This window comes from Mauremys mutica, chromosome 5 (assembly GCF_020497125.1).
Source record: "Mauremys mutica isolate MM-2020 ecotype Southern chromosome 5, ASM2049712v1, whole genome shotgun sequence".
Taxonomy (NCBI): Eukaryota; Metazoa; Chordata; order Testudines; family Geoemydidae; genus Mauremys; species Mauremys mutica.
In genome coordinates, this window is record NC_059076.1 from 88,420,049 (window position 1) to 88,433,298 (window position 13,250).

General features: G+C 39.9%; 1 protein-coding gene across 2 annotated transcripts in view; it reads right to left on the reverse strand.

Annotated features, from left to right (window-relative positions):
* The window catches only part of MICU3 (mitochondrial calcium uptake family member 3), a 109,353-nt gene that overhangs the window by 92,891 nt on the left and 3,212 nt on the right, over positions 1-13,250 (reverse strand). Inside the window, exon 1 of one of the 2 annotated variants that reach the window (XM_045018661.1) lies at positions 2,055-2,166. The exons of the other annotated variant lie outside the window; for it this stretch is intronic. The gene's annotated coding sequence lies outside the window, so the exon portion shown is untranslated. Of the gene's footprint in view, positions 1-2,054; positions 2,167-13,250 lie in introns of those variants that run through there. 2 annotated transcript variants of the gene reach the window in all.

The following is a 13,250-nucleotide window of genomic DNA, read 5'->3' on the forward strand; positions in this document are numbered from 1 at the left end:
TTGTGTGTGTGTCTTTTACCCCCATCATAACATGTTCTGGCTGTGTATTAGTCTGATTTTGTAATATGTTCTTGAAGCTTTGACACACTGCATAATTGCACTGGATAGCTTGTGAAATGTGTGGTATTTGGTAACATACAAGCAGTAAGTCATTTAACATTGTATTTTTTATTTCTTTATTAAACTTTTTTTAAAAAGTAATCCCAAAAGAAACAGAGGGCAGGAAGAGACCTCAAGAGGTCATCTAATTCAGGTCCCTACACTGAACCAAGTATTCTGCAAAAGTCTGCACTGTGCAGTGGTGCAGAATTCCCCCAGGAGTAAATCTACTGGTCTTAATTCATTGCTAGTAATTTAACAGTCTTTATCAGAGACATTGATGAATATACATAAAGTACCTTAATTCAGGTCAATCCATTAGTCCAACCTCAAACCAACAGCCTCCTCTCACTATCAGCTCCCAGACCCTGAAGAGTCTACTCATTTTTGTAAAGCCACAGTAACACATCTTTCTTTAGTCCAAATTTATTCATGTGTTTATATATCTGTTAGCTTTCTATAAGTCATCTAGCTGGTCTCCTTTGACCCAATTACCATGTATATGTGTCAAGTATCAGAGGGGTAGCCATGTTAGTCTGGATCTGTAAAAGCATGCATCCGACGAAGTGGGTATTCACCCACGAAAGCTCATGCTCCAAAACGTCTGTTAGTCTATAAGGTGCCACAAGACTCTTTGCTGCTTTTACATGTAGATGTACTGTATTGATGTCATTTTCATTTTTTTGCTACTGTACTTCATCATTTCTTCTTTCAGCTGAGTTTGGTCTTGCAAGTCAGAACTGCAAGTGTCTGATTTAGTCTATACACTTGACCATCATTCAGTTTCTCTGCCATAATTCCTTTGATTACATAAAAAAAATGCAACTGATATTTAAAATGTATTCCTTCTCTTATATTCTTCTTGAAAAAAACAGGCAAACTGAGCAGGCGATAAACCTTGTTGTAATTATATTCTACAACAGGGGTTGGGGAAGCTTCAGCACATGGCCCATCAGGGTAATCCGGTGGCAGGCCACAAGACATCTTGTTTACATTGACCATCCACAGGCACAGCTCCCAGTGGCCATGGTTCGCCATTCCTGGCCAATGGGAGCTGTGGGAAGCTGCAGGCCGCAGGGATGTGCTGGCCACCGCTTCCCACAGCTCCCATTGGCCAGGAACGGCGAACTGTGGCCACTGGGAGCTGTGGGGGGCCATGCCTGCGAATGGCCAATGTAAACAAGATGTCTCACGGCCCGCCAGCAGATTACCCTGATGGGCCACATGCCGAAGGTTGCTGACTCCTGTTCTACAATTTTAATAATGTCAAAGACACTAATTCAATGTTCAATAATGTCTCATAGGCCAGTCAAAACAAGTACAACAAGGACTGCCACAAGGTAGTACTTCCACAGTCCATAAGCACTACACAAAGAACTTCCAACACCTCCACTCCTCCATGGGTTAACAGCTGGATGTAAAGCAGCACAAATTTCGGGCCTAAGACACAAAATAAGAGCAACAGGCATCTGACAATATTCACCCACAGGGTGGGCTGATTTAAATTACCAAGAGGAAAGCTGGGATTTAAATCAACTTTAATCAACCTTTCCCATTTGTACTTCAGTTATTTTCTAAAGAAAGGTACAGTCTCATTGGTTAATATAATCATTAAAAACATGCTCATTTACACCTAATTATAACTCAGTGCAACAGTAACTCTTCTATGATATCTCACAACTGCATGACAGTGGCCCCCAATGGTGATCTCCCCACACCGAATTGGCTCACTATGGGCCAGCTGTACTTGGGGGTGGCCAGTTTCCAGATGGCAATTGTGACTTCCTTGTCCACAGATATGGCGTGCCACATGCTGCTCTGCTGCCACTGTAGCTCCAGGATTAGCACAGCACATCTCCAAAAAGGTTGCCTTCCTCACATTCTAAAATTCTCTCACCACTGCTGTTATCTCAGATCTGCAGGTGAATCCTTTCCTATCAATATGTTCCAGTTACCTGAGCTCAGAATCTGCACTGTATGCTGTGAAGCTGCTCCAGGAACCAGTCCTCTCCTACTATCAGTTCCTCAGTGTCTCTCTTCCTCCTCATCTACATCCCAGTTCCACCATCACTGAAGACACTCCTGCTGCTGCTACATCTATTCAGTGGTGTGGCAGGTGAAGTCTCCAGCTGCTATGTCTGTTCAGTGACAGAGCAGGCGAAATCTCCAGTCAAGTTCTGCCAGCTGAGTGCTAAAATACAGCCCAAGCAGCCTGTGCGTATCAGAGGTTGCCAGCATAGTGGTGAGACAGCAATTCAAAAGTGGCACTAGACCACCCATAAAGGCAATATGAGGCAAAGACAGATGAATCATGGGATTTAAAACAACTTTAACTAGCTTGGCTTCTGCTATGCATCCCACAATGCAGTGACAAAACTTGCAGAATGCTCAGCAGTGAAGCATACCCTCTGAGAACACCATGCAGCAAGCTGCCCATGTGTACCCAGTGATGAACATTGACAAAGGCACACCATCCCATGTTCATGCTGCTATTGCAGCTTGGATAATGCATGTAAACTGAGGTGCAGCAAAAAGCTGCTGATTCATTCTCATTTTCTCTCTCACTCACCCTTGGAAAATTTTGAATGGTACACAGCAATAGCATAATAAAATAAAAAGCAGGTGATAAAAATTGATGTTCCTGCCCATATTCCAGTGGCATGCTTTAAATGTCTCCCCTGTCTAAAACCACTCACACATACTTCTGCATAAAAGATATTTCACAGCAATTTTATAAAATGGATTAATTAATGTTAGCAGTCATAAGCAAATCTACAGCAGCCAAGTATTCACATATTATGAAAAAAGTGTTTTCCCTCTAAGATACATTTTACTGTCAGTTTATCAACATCAGGGAGAATAAAAGGCCATTTTGAAAATTAAATAGTATTCTGGCAATATCTTTTTGAAGGGATATATGTTTGCACCCTTACATATTAAGCATATCTTACAAACATATCCTGAAAAACTAGCAACCTTCTCAAATGGGGCCTACAATAGTCTCAAAATCAAAGTTATTTTGTATAACCTAAAATATGTCCAGAAATCATGATGCTCCACCAATTAAACAGATGTTAGGGGCTAGATGACCTTCCATGTTCCTGAAAGTCACTTTCCAGAAGTATTAGATTTAGAGCAGATAGACTAAAAACACTGATGTAAACACTATTGCAGACATTGGGGAAATTTTAGTCTTTTTTTGTCTTTTTTGATTAAGAGGCATATTTGTACAGTATACCTGACATTTAGGGAAGCATATTATATTTAGGATCAATCATGAAAGTGTTGCTTTAAACAAAAGAAAAGTAAGTCTTCGAAGATGGATAGTCCTATTGTATAATACTGCTGTGTGCTATTACACAGCTACCACTTTTTGCCTTAAATATGGTGGCATTCCAATAGTGAGTTAGGCAATTTGTGTATAAAACAGTTCACTTGTAAGTTGAGTAACTTTATAAGTGCTTTAGGAGTGAAGTGTAAATTATTCTATGTAAAACTATTCTCTTTTATTCTCACTTCTCTCTCCTCATTCTCCACTCAAATGGAAATATCAGAAACGTTCCTGCCTAGGAGTTTGTGACGTTGCATTCCATAGGATCTTATGAAAATATGCTAATGAGTGTAAATATAATGTAACTGGAATATGCTTCATACAAAAGGTGTCTTGTAAGCTATCATTACAAAGCTTATACTCTACTGAGTGTGGTCATCCTATTTGTATAAATGTATCAGTCTTGTATCTGAAACTAGAAATATGAAATGGTGGTTTGGAATCTTGATGGCTCTGTTTACTTGCAAACATTCCTGTGAATCAGGCCAGGGAGAATGAAGGCTTGGGGGTCTCACAGGACATGTGACCATGTCACCTGGTACTGGAATCCATCTTAAACCTGGTGCTTTTCCATTTAGAAAGAGGGCTGGGGACCCAGAGAGACGACAGATTCCTGCCTTTTGCCAAAGCTATATAAGGGGGTGGAACAGAACAAAGGGACTGCAGTCATGAGAAATCCCCTAGCTACCACCAGAACTGGAACAAGGACTTATTTTGCTTGGTAACTTACTTTGTTCTGTCTGTTATTAGGCGGAACCACTTAAATCCTACTTTTTATATTTAATAAAATCACGTTTTGCTTATTCATTAACCCAGAGTAGTAAATAATAACTGGGGGAGCAAACAGCTGTGCATATCTCTCTATCAGTGTTATAGACAATTTATGAGTTTATCCTGTATAAGCTTTATACAGAGTAAAACTGATTCATTTGGGGTTTGGATCCCACTGGGAACTGGGTAGCTGGGTGCTAGAGACAGGAGCACTTCTTAAGCTGTTTTCAGTTAAGTCTGCAGCTTTTGGGGGACATGGTTCACAACTGGGTCTGTGTTTGCAGCAGGCTAGCATGTCTGGCTCAACAAGATCAGGTACTGAAGTCCCACGATGGCAGGGAAAACAGGCTCAGAGGTAGTCTCAGCATATCAAGTGACAGTCCCAAGGGGGTCTCTGTGATCCAACCCGTCACAGAGTTCATCTCTATTTTTCCACAGTGGACATAATAGCAAGCCACAAAGCCCTGAAACACCTGTACTCAACAAGAGTTCACCATATATCATCCAAACTTCCCTGGAGGCTTGTTTAATCCCAGGCTTCTCACTTTAGGACTTCATATCCATCCTACTACCTACCTAATCTCAGAGAGCTGCTCAGCTGTTTATAGCTCTGTTTATAGTGAGAGCTACCTGGTGTAGGTACTCAGGTGCCAGAGTAAAATATCTTTGCACCTCCATAAAGTGTCCTAAAGCCAGGATCCCATTTTGCACAATAGCATAAAAATTAAATTGCTGCAGTTTCTGAAAACTCTTAATATATTTGAAAGCAGTACTTACAAGGCTATGGCTCAATTTTAATGAAAATAAGGCATTCAGATAATACATGACATCATTATCCCTCCTATAAACACCACAAAGGACAGGTTCACTGCCAAGTGTGTCTCATGTTACTTTAGGTCAGTAATTCAAAAGTTTCACTCTGGCAAAAGAGCTGGTTTTCCCATGGAGACAAGGTTAATGCCAAATAAAGGATTTGCTGCTTGAAAATTAGGAAAACTGATGCCTACAAGCTGATCATTATCTAGAAAGGTAACCTGAACTAATTATATCAGTTATCTAAATTCAGAACAATACATTGCCTTTCACCACCTCAAAGCATCAACAAATGATGTGAAATAGTCTACAGGCTATACAAGGCAAGAAAAAATTGCCCTATCATAAGCCATCTCCACGTAAGAGAGAAGACTTTGCTATGCTCCAGATCACATAAGTATTACTTTGGCTTTTTCTAAATGACACAAAGGAAGAAGACCAGCATTGGATTTCACTTAAAGAAGCCACTATTTACTACTAGGAAATATCTTTTCTTAGCAGTCAAATATGTATTATATTATAATAGTTTAATCTTTTAACAATTATGTTTCAAATGAGCAGATTTCACTGGATTTCTTCTTACAAAGTAACCTGTCTCAAATCAGTGAGGTTCTATACAAATCATTAAAATAAAAAGGTTTTCAAAGAAATTCTGTACTCAGCTTCCTTCATTTATATTTGGCTTCAGGCTTATTTAATATGCTTCCAAGTAGATAAAAGCAGTATAAATTTTATTTTCATGGTGGGTGGCCAACACGTTAAACATTAAATTATCTGCGTGGGAAAACCCCAAAGTAGACAATGCTGTTTTGATGCTTAGCAAAGTTCTATTTCTAGTAGAGAGTGCTTAGAAGTAGTACAGCCAACATTCCTGCTAACTGATCTCTCTTAAAATATGTGACAAGGATATTATGTGAAAATATTTACAAGCATTGCAAGATGGAATGTATTTAAAATATTGTGTAGAATGACTTGTTTGTGTAAGACTTTACAGGGAATCCTTACGACAAAGTTTAACTATAACATAACTACAGTATTCCAAAATAGTAACATTAGCACTAAAATTTTACATTAAACTTTTGATGGTTAACGATTCTGTTTTTATTTTTCAGCTATCTAGATGTATAAGTTACCAATACTCCATCATTAATATTGATTATAAAAAAAGGTTTAGCACTATATAGATGTGCTAGGAGCAGAATGGTTTGGAATCTGGAATTCTCAAATACCAGCGTTCTCAAAATGTATTCTTTATTATGCTTCTATAAGTGTTTTACATTACCTGTTTAAGAGAAGTTATTTGTATACTGTATATATTATATAATTTAGTACAAAGCTACAATAATACAATATTAAGACTACACATTTAAAACACTAGACATACATACAAGAGTTAAGTTTCTATTGTTAAATTACCCACATTGCACATACTATATACACACACACTGAGGTATGCATTAATAGCCTTCTTAGTAATCAAAGATCTTGTGTGTGTGCTATAGAGGCAAGTTAATGTTATGAAAACCCTAATTTTTGCATTTACTGACATTCCTTACAGAACTAGACAGTCCTCTTTGCTTTCAAATAAAAGGCCTCATAGAACTGTTACTTACCATACAGGTTCTTTGAGATGTTGTAGTCAGTATGGTTCCCACTATAGATGCACATAGGCCTTGTGCTGAGACCAGGGAATTTTTGTTTTGTTTTTAAAACTAGTATCCAGCTGTGCTGTGCATGCAGCCCATTCTGACAGCACTCAGCGGCAGGATGTTTACATGTAATTTCAGGTTGTCTTGAGACTACATGCCTCGTATTTGCAGATGGTTCAGGTGGGCAGCTCAGCCTGTCCCATGTGTGTCCATATAAAAGCCTTCATCATGAAGGGGACCAAGAATGACACAAATTCCCCCAGCCCCATATATTTACTGGGCCTACCCACCAATCAAGTTCTCAAAGGACTTGAGGTGGAACCATGATCCTGCTAGTCACATGATGTCTGGATGGGAAATATGCATACCTCAGCCACAATTGTAAAGGCCACAGGTGAAGTCTGGCAGCAGTGTCACGTGTCTGCACCCTGACAGGTGGCCTAAGAGTTCTACACATGTACACCCTCATCTTCATATGCTACTGACTGCAGAAATCTGAACCTGTCCTCTGGCACATAGGTCCTTGCTGATTTGGAGTCACAACTCTTATGAGTAGTCTGAGAGAGAATTTCTCAGTTCACAAGGAATCTTAGCTGAGAGAACAGGGAAAGGATATATTCCAAGGCTGACGGTCTCCAGGATCAGGTCAGAACAGATCAGCCAGTCATCCAGGTACAAGCAGATGTGGATTCCCTGTCTTCTTAAAGTGTGTTGCAACTACTGCCAGGCATTTTGGTGCTGTGGATGCTCTGAAGGGAAGAAACATTATTGGTAACAATTAGGCCCCACTGATAGTCTTAGGTACTTCCTATGAGCCAGGTGGATTGAAATGTGGAAGTATGTATCCTGTAAGTCAAGAGCCACAAGCCAGTCTTGAGAGGGAGAGATTGAATGACAGAGGCAAATGTTACTATCTCAGGTTCAGGATGGTATATAATATGTTGAGTCTTCTCAGATCGAGTATTGGACAAAGATCCCTTTCTTTTATAGAATGAGGAAATACTAGGAAAAAGCCTCTTCCCGTGAACTATTTTGGGACCTGCTCTATGACTCCTGGATGAAGCAATGAAGTCACTTCTGATTTTGGTGGGCTCTCATAAGATAGGTCCCTGAAGAGGGAAAGGGGTAAAGAGTAGAATTAAATGTATACCCATCTCTAACACCTATCTGACTCACATCATGGCAGACCATGCTCACTGGGATGGGATGAGGCAGTTTCCAAAAATTGTACTCTCTAAATTAGGTTTGATGTGGCTCTCAACTGTCTCATCAAATCTGCTCATGTGTAAGACTACAATTCCGTAATGGAGGTCTGAGATTCCATGACTTTCTGAACCCGCCCAAACAGCTGACCAGTGGCCAGCCCTAACAGCAGCTAGGGTTAGGTCAGCCCCTCTGGGGCTGGAGAAACAGCAGTCAGCCCTGCCACAGGAGCAGCAACGAGGCTGGAGCAGCCACCCCAGGGTATTTTTAGTAAAAGTCAGGGACAGGTCGCAGGCTTCTGTGAATTTTTGCTTATTGCCCACAACCTGTCCCGGACTTTTACTAAAAATACTGGTGACAGAATCTTAAACTTACGCATGTGTCATAGGAGCAGGGTGTTTTGCTGAGGAAGAGGAAGGCTGGTGCCCCTGTTGTGTCTTGGATGCTTCTTGACATGGTTGTGCGTTGGCAGGGCATGTGCGTTGTTTCAGCTGGGGCTGAGGACTGTCTGGCTTCTGGTACAGAGCAGGGGTGTATGAAGGGTAGCTCGAATCTTTCAAGAAGCACAGAACATTGTCTGTTCACTTAACCACCTCTGAACCCTCAGTTATGGCCTGCAACTCTTTTGGGCTAGAGCCATGATGCTCTGCACATGGTCACCACAGTTGCCAGACTTGGCTGGTGCCAGCAGAGACTGCTATCTTAAGAAGTGCTCCTTAACCCCAGCCCTTGACATTGTGCAGGGCTTGGTGAACTTCTGTCCATAGACTTTGCAGTATCTTTTTAAAAGGGGAAAATAGTGAGCTTCTTCTTGAGTTTCTGTCTCTACACTCGGAGCAGTCTGTCCAGGTACTTCACTTTTATATTGGAGGTGCTGGTGTCAGCTTCAGTGTTGAGGTCCTCTTTCGTGCTAGGCATGTCAGTTTGTACCAGGGCCGATATCAGTGCCAGATCTTTCCTTGGTGCATCTTCTCCATGCTAGTCTTAGGCGTTGCCTGTCTGCTCAAGAGGATGTTGGAGGATACTGGCTTATCCACCAGTAGGATTCTGGAGCTAGTTTCCTCCGTGTCTGATGAGACCTTCATGGACTAGTCAAGAAGGAGGAGTTTCGGCCTTGCTTTTGCAACTTGTTTAGCAACGACAGACAAGCACACTGAGCATCTGCTTGGAATATGTGATTTCCCTAAGCATAAGAGACACCTACTGTGTCCATCCTGAAAAGGCATTAGTTCAGTGCAGGATGAACAGGGCTTGAAGCATGCAGGTTTCAATGTCACCATGTTAAGGAGCCCTGTACAGGGGACAAGATGTACAGAGAGGTCTAAACAATACAGTGTGGTCCATATGGGTCAGATTAGTTCCCAGTAGTCAAATATTGTAGATTGGAAGTACTTCTAAAGAAGTATAGCCTGAACTAAGAATTAACAGGTTAGACATTCATTGGTACCATCTTGCTCCCACAAGCAGCAAAAGGAAACTAAGGGAGGGTCACAGGCACAATGCTCTTTATGCCCTCACACAGGAACACAAGGAGGCACAAGAGTGGTCCCAATGGACACTGCTATGAAAAAAAAAATCTGGTCCTGTGTGCAGAAGGTACATTGGTGCCTACAGTGGGATCCACAGTGACACATACATGAAGAATATGCAAGCTTGTACTGAAATTAAAAAGACACCAAGAAATATATCTGTTGGATGCGAACTATAAAATTTTGTCGTCTTGTGAAACATACGAGCAAGTTAAAAGCCTGATAAAATTGGTTTATTGAATATGAGGATTCTTTTTCTTTATAAGATTTTCCTCTGAATATGTAAGGTTTGATTCATATTTGATTTGATTCCCCAGATGGGTCAGTGGCAGGGACTGAATTCAGGACTTCTGGATCTAAATGCCTGAGCCACTACTGCCTGTGCTAAAAGAATCACCTCTGTTAGCTCAAAGATTGTAGCCAACTTATAAGCCTGTGTGTCCAGCCACTAGAGAGAGACACACACACTAAGTAAGCATGGGTAAAGTTCTCTTAAAGAAACAACTGACAACTGAAAAGCAGTTTTCTAATAAGAGACTTATGGGAATGTGAGAGTACAAATCACGTATTAGAAGCATAAGAAAAAAATCAGTGGAGTTACTGAATACAGTGAAGCCATCTTAACACACTGATGTTTCATATACACTTAAACTCTGAACAGGATGAATATAACTCTAAAAGTTTAGTAAATATAAAACACAGCCCTCAGATGCTGAAAGAAAACAATGGTCTTGATGTTTTTAAATACCTCAGTAAAGCATAACTAGAATATTTCTATCCCTAATAATAGGGTATGTCATAGCAATAAAGATCAACTGGGAGGTTTTTACAGTTAGTTCTTGGAGTTGAATTCTCTGGGACCAACATTAGGCCTCTCTCAGGTGAGACATTCCAATTCTAGAAAGCACACCCTCTTGGCAAGTCAGAAAGCCAGTCTAGGGAACTTAAAACCATAATAAACATTGAGTGTTTAGAACCGAAAAGAAGAGAGTACCGGTAGTTTCAACCAACCCAATTATCAGTGGTTATGTAACTTGTTTCTAAAATTTGTATTGAAATAAGCATTTAGTGATAATTGGTTCTCTTAAAAACACCTCAGAAAAGCAAACGCTTATGTTCAATTTCCAGAAAACATGTATGAAAATTTTAAAAAATTGTGTCATCATGGAGCACTTCAATTTGGGAGAAATATGCTGGAGGTCTCATATAGCAAGCAGTAAAATTTCTAAAAATTATTTTGGACCTCATTATCATAGATAAAGATGGAGTTCCCACTAGACTGGAAGTTGCTGGTTGCTTAGGAACCAGTAGAAGCAGCAAAGAATCCTGTGGCACCTTATAGACTAACAGACGTTTTGCAGCATGAGCTTTCGTGGGTGAATACCCACTTCTTCGGATGCAAAACGTCTGTTAGTCTATAAGGTGCCACAGGATTCTTTGCTGCTTCTACAGAACCAGACTAACACGGCTACCCCTCTGATATTAGGAACCAGTGATCATGATCCAATTACATTCTGTATGGGCAAACAGAGGGCAGTCCCAACCACAGGATATACACTTAGTGCTTCAGTTGAGGAAAACGATGAAGAATTTAGACAGAAAAATGTGAATGAAATTGGCAATTGTTTAAGAGTTCAGATGACCAAAAAGCCACAAATCCACAATTGCAAAAGAGGGCAATTTTGTTTAAAAATCCCATTCTGGTTCCTTGGGGAAGTATAGGTAGCAATTATAAATTTAACCTTTTTTCCTTTCCAAGTAGATGGCAAACAATATCAATTAGAAGCTGTTTTATATATATATATAAAAATAAAAATCCATGGCTGGCAGGGCTAAGGACAAGTTTGTTTGTTTTTTAAGTATATCAGAAACAAAAACAAACAAACAAAACTAACTGGCATAGGCCCATTACTAGATGGAGATAGTAATTTATTAACAATGCAGAAAAGGCAGAAGAGTTTAAGTATTTCTGTTCTATACTTGGAAAGAATGACAATGACAGACTCATATCACAGAAGGATGAACTGCTTTCTAGTCCACTAACAAAGACATTAAACAGCATCTACTAGTGATAAACATTTTTAATTCAGAAGCCCAGAAAACTGGCACCTAAGAGTCCTAAAAAAGAGTTGGTGGAGGAATTCTGGCCCATTGATTATGTTAATTTTTAATAACTCTTACAATACTGGAAATTTCCAGAAGACTGGGAGACTGCTAATAGGGTGTCAATATTCAAAAAGGGGAAGTGGGAAGCATAGGTAACTATAGGGTGGTTGGTCTGACATCAGTCCCAGGCAAAATAATGGGAAAACAGATACAAGATTCAATCAATAAAGAATTAAAGGATGAATATAGAATTAGTGCCAGTCAATATGGTTTTACTGACAATAGGTCTTGTCAAACATTTTTTTCTTGAGATTACAGGTTTTGTTGATAAAGGTGACTGCGTAGAAGTAGACTTTTGTAGTACCACATGACATTTTGATTTAAAAACTAGCACTATACAACATCACCAGATCATATGCTAAATGTATTAAGAACTGGCTAACTGATAAATTGTACAAAGTAGTCACCAATGGGGAAAATAATCAAATGATAGGGGGAGTTTCTAGTGGGGTTTTGAAGGGATCAGTTTTAAAAAAAATTTCAGATGTAAATAATGGCAGATAGTAAATAATGATGAGAACAGGGCAATCACACAGAGCAATCTGGATCACTTCAGTCAGCCCAGACCATGGGTTTACTGATAAACAGGATCAAAGTAGTAGCTGTTGGTTCATGGAAGGCCAAGGGCTCTGTGAAACTGTTCAGTCAGTTCAGGGGCACTCCAGCTCTTCACTGAAGCAGTGATTGCTTCGATGGAAACCAGAAGCTCTGTGAAACTGTTCAACCAGTTCAGGATCCTCTCTAAAGCAGCTGCCTTAGTTTTTCCACTTCCTTGCTTTTGTGGTAGGCATGTCATGCATACAGCAAGCTTAACTCATACACAGTATCATGTTTGTGTACTACAGTAATAATATAAGAATGCTATTTCATCCCAGGTGTTACATCTTACAGAGCAAACCATCAGTATACCTACCATATTTGTATAGCTTAATTAAGAGGAATACTCATCTCAGTGAGGAACGGTCCAGTAGTTGGTGCATTAATCTAGGGCTTGAGAGACCCGGCTTCAATTCCTTGTTTTGCCACAAGTTTCCTGAGACCCTTAGCAAGTCATTTAGTCTGTGCCTCAGTTCCCTCCTGTAAAAATGGGAATAATTTTATCTCCTACATCACAGGTACAGTAGAAATTGTGTGGTGCTCAGATACTACAGTAATGTGGGCCATAAAAATACCTAAAATAGAGAGATCTGCATCCTAGAAACTTTTCAAAGTATATTTTTCTTTTCAGTCCAATAACTGCATCACATTATGAAATTCTATCAAGCTCTCAACATGTTAGTATATAAAAATCATAACGCAGCCAGTCACATTGGAGAAACCTTCTTCTCCAATGTTTCTAATACCTCATAACCCCTACACTGGATGGAATCAAGTTACTCAAAGATTGAAGGCTTTCAGCTATCCACACAGAAACAATGGTCACTACTCAACACTAGTCCAACCAGCTTAAGCAGAGCTGGTAAGGATGCGTGTAGTTAAGGTTTTCTAACACATCCCATTATAGGACTTTGTTTCAATTGTTTGAAACTTTACCAATCTTTAAGTTTTCAGGCTGAAATTTTCCATTGCAGGCGGAGGCCTCAAGCTGAGGTTTTCTAAGAAAGTTGCAGCAAAAGAATCGCTCAGTTATTTCCCAAAGTGGGATTGGAAAAAAATTAATTGTTTTGCCCGTGTTAAAAATCTCTCAAC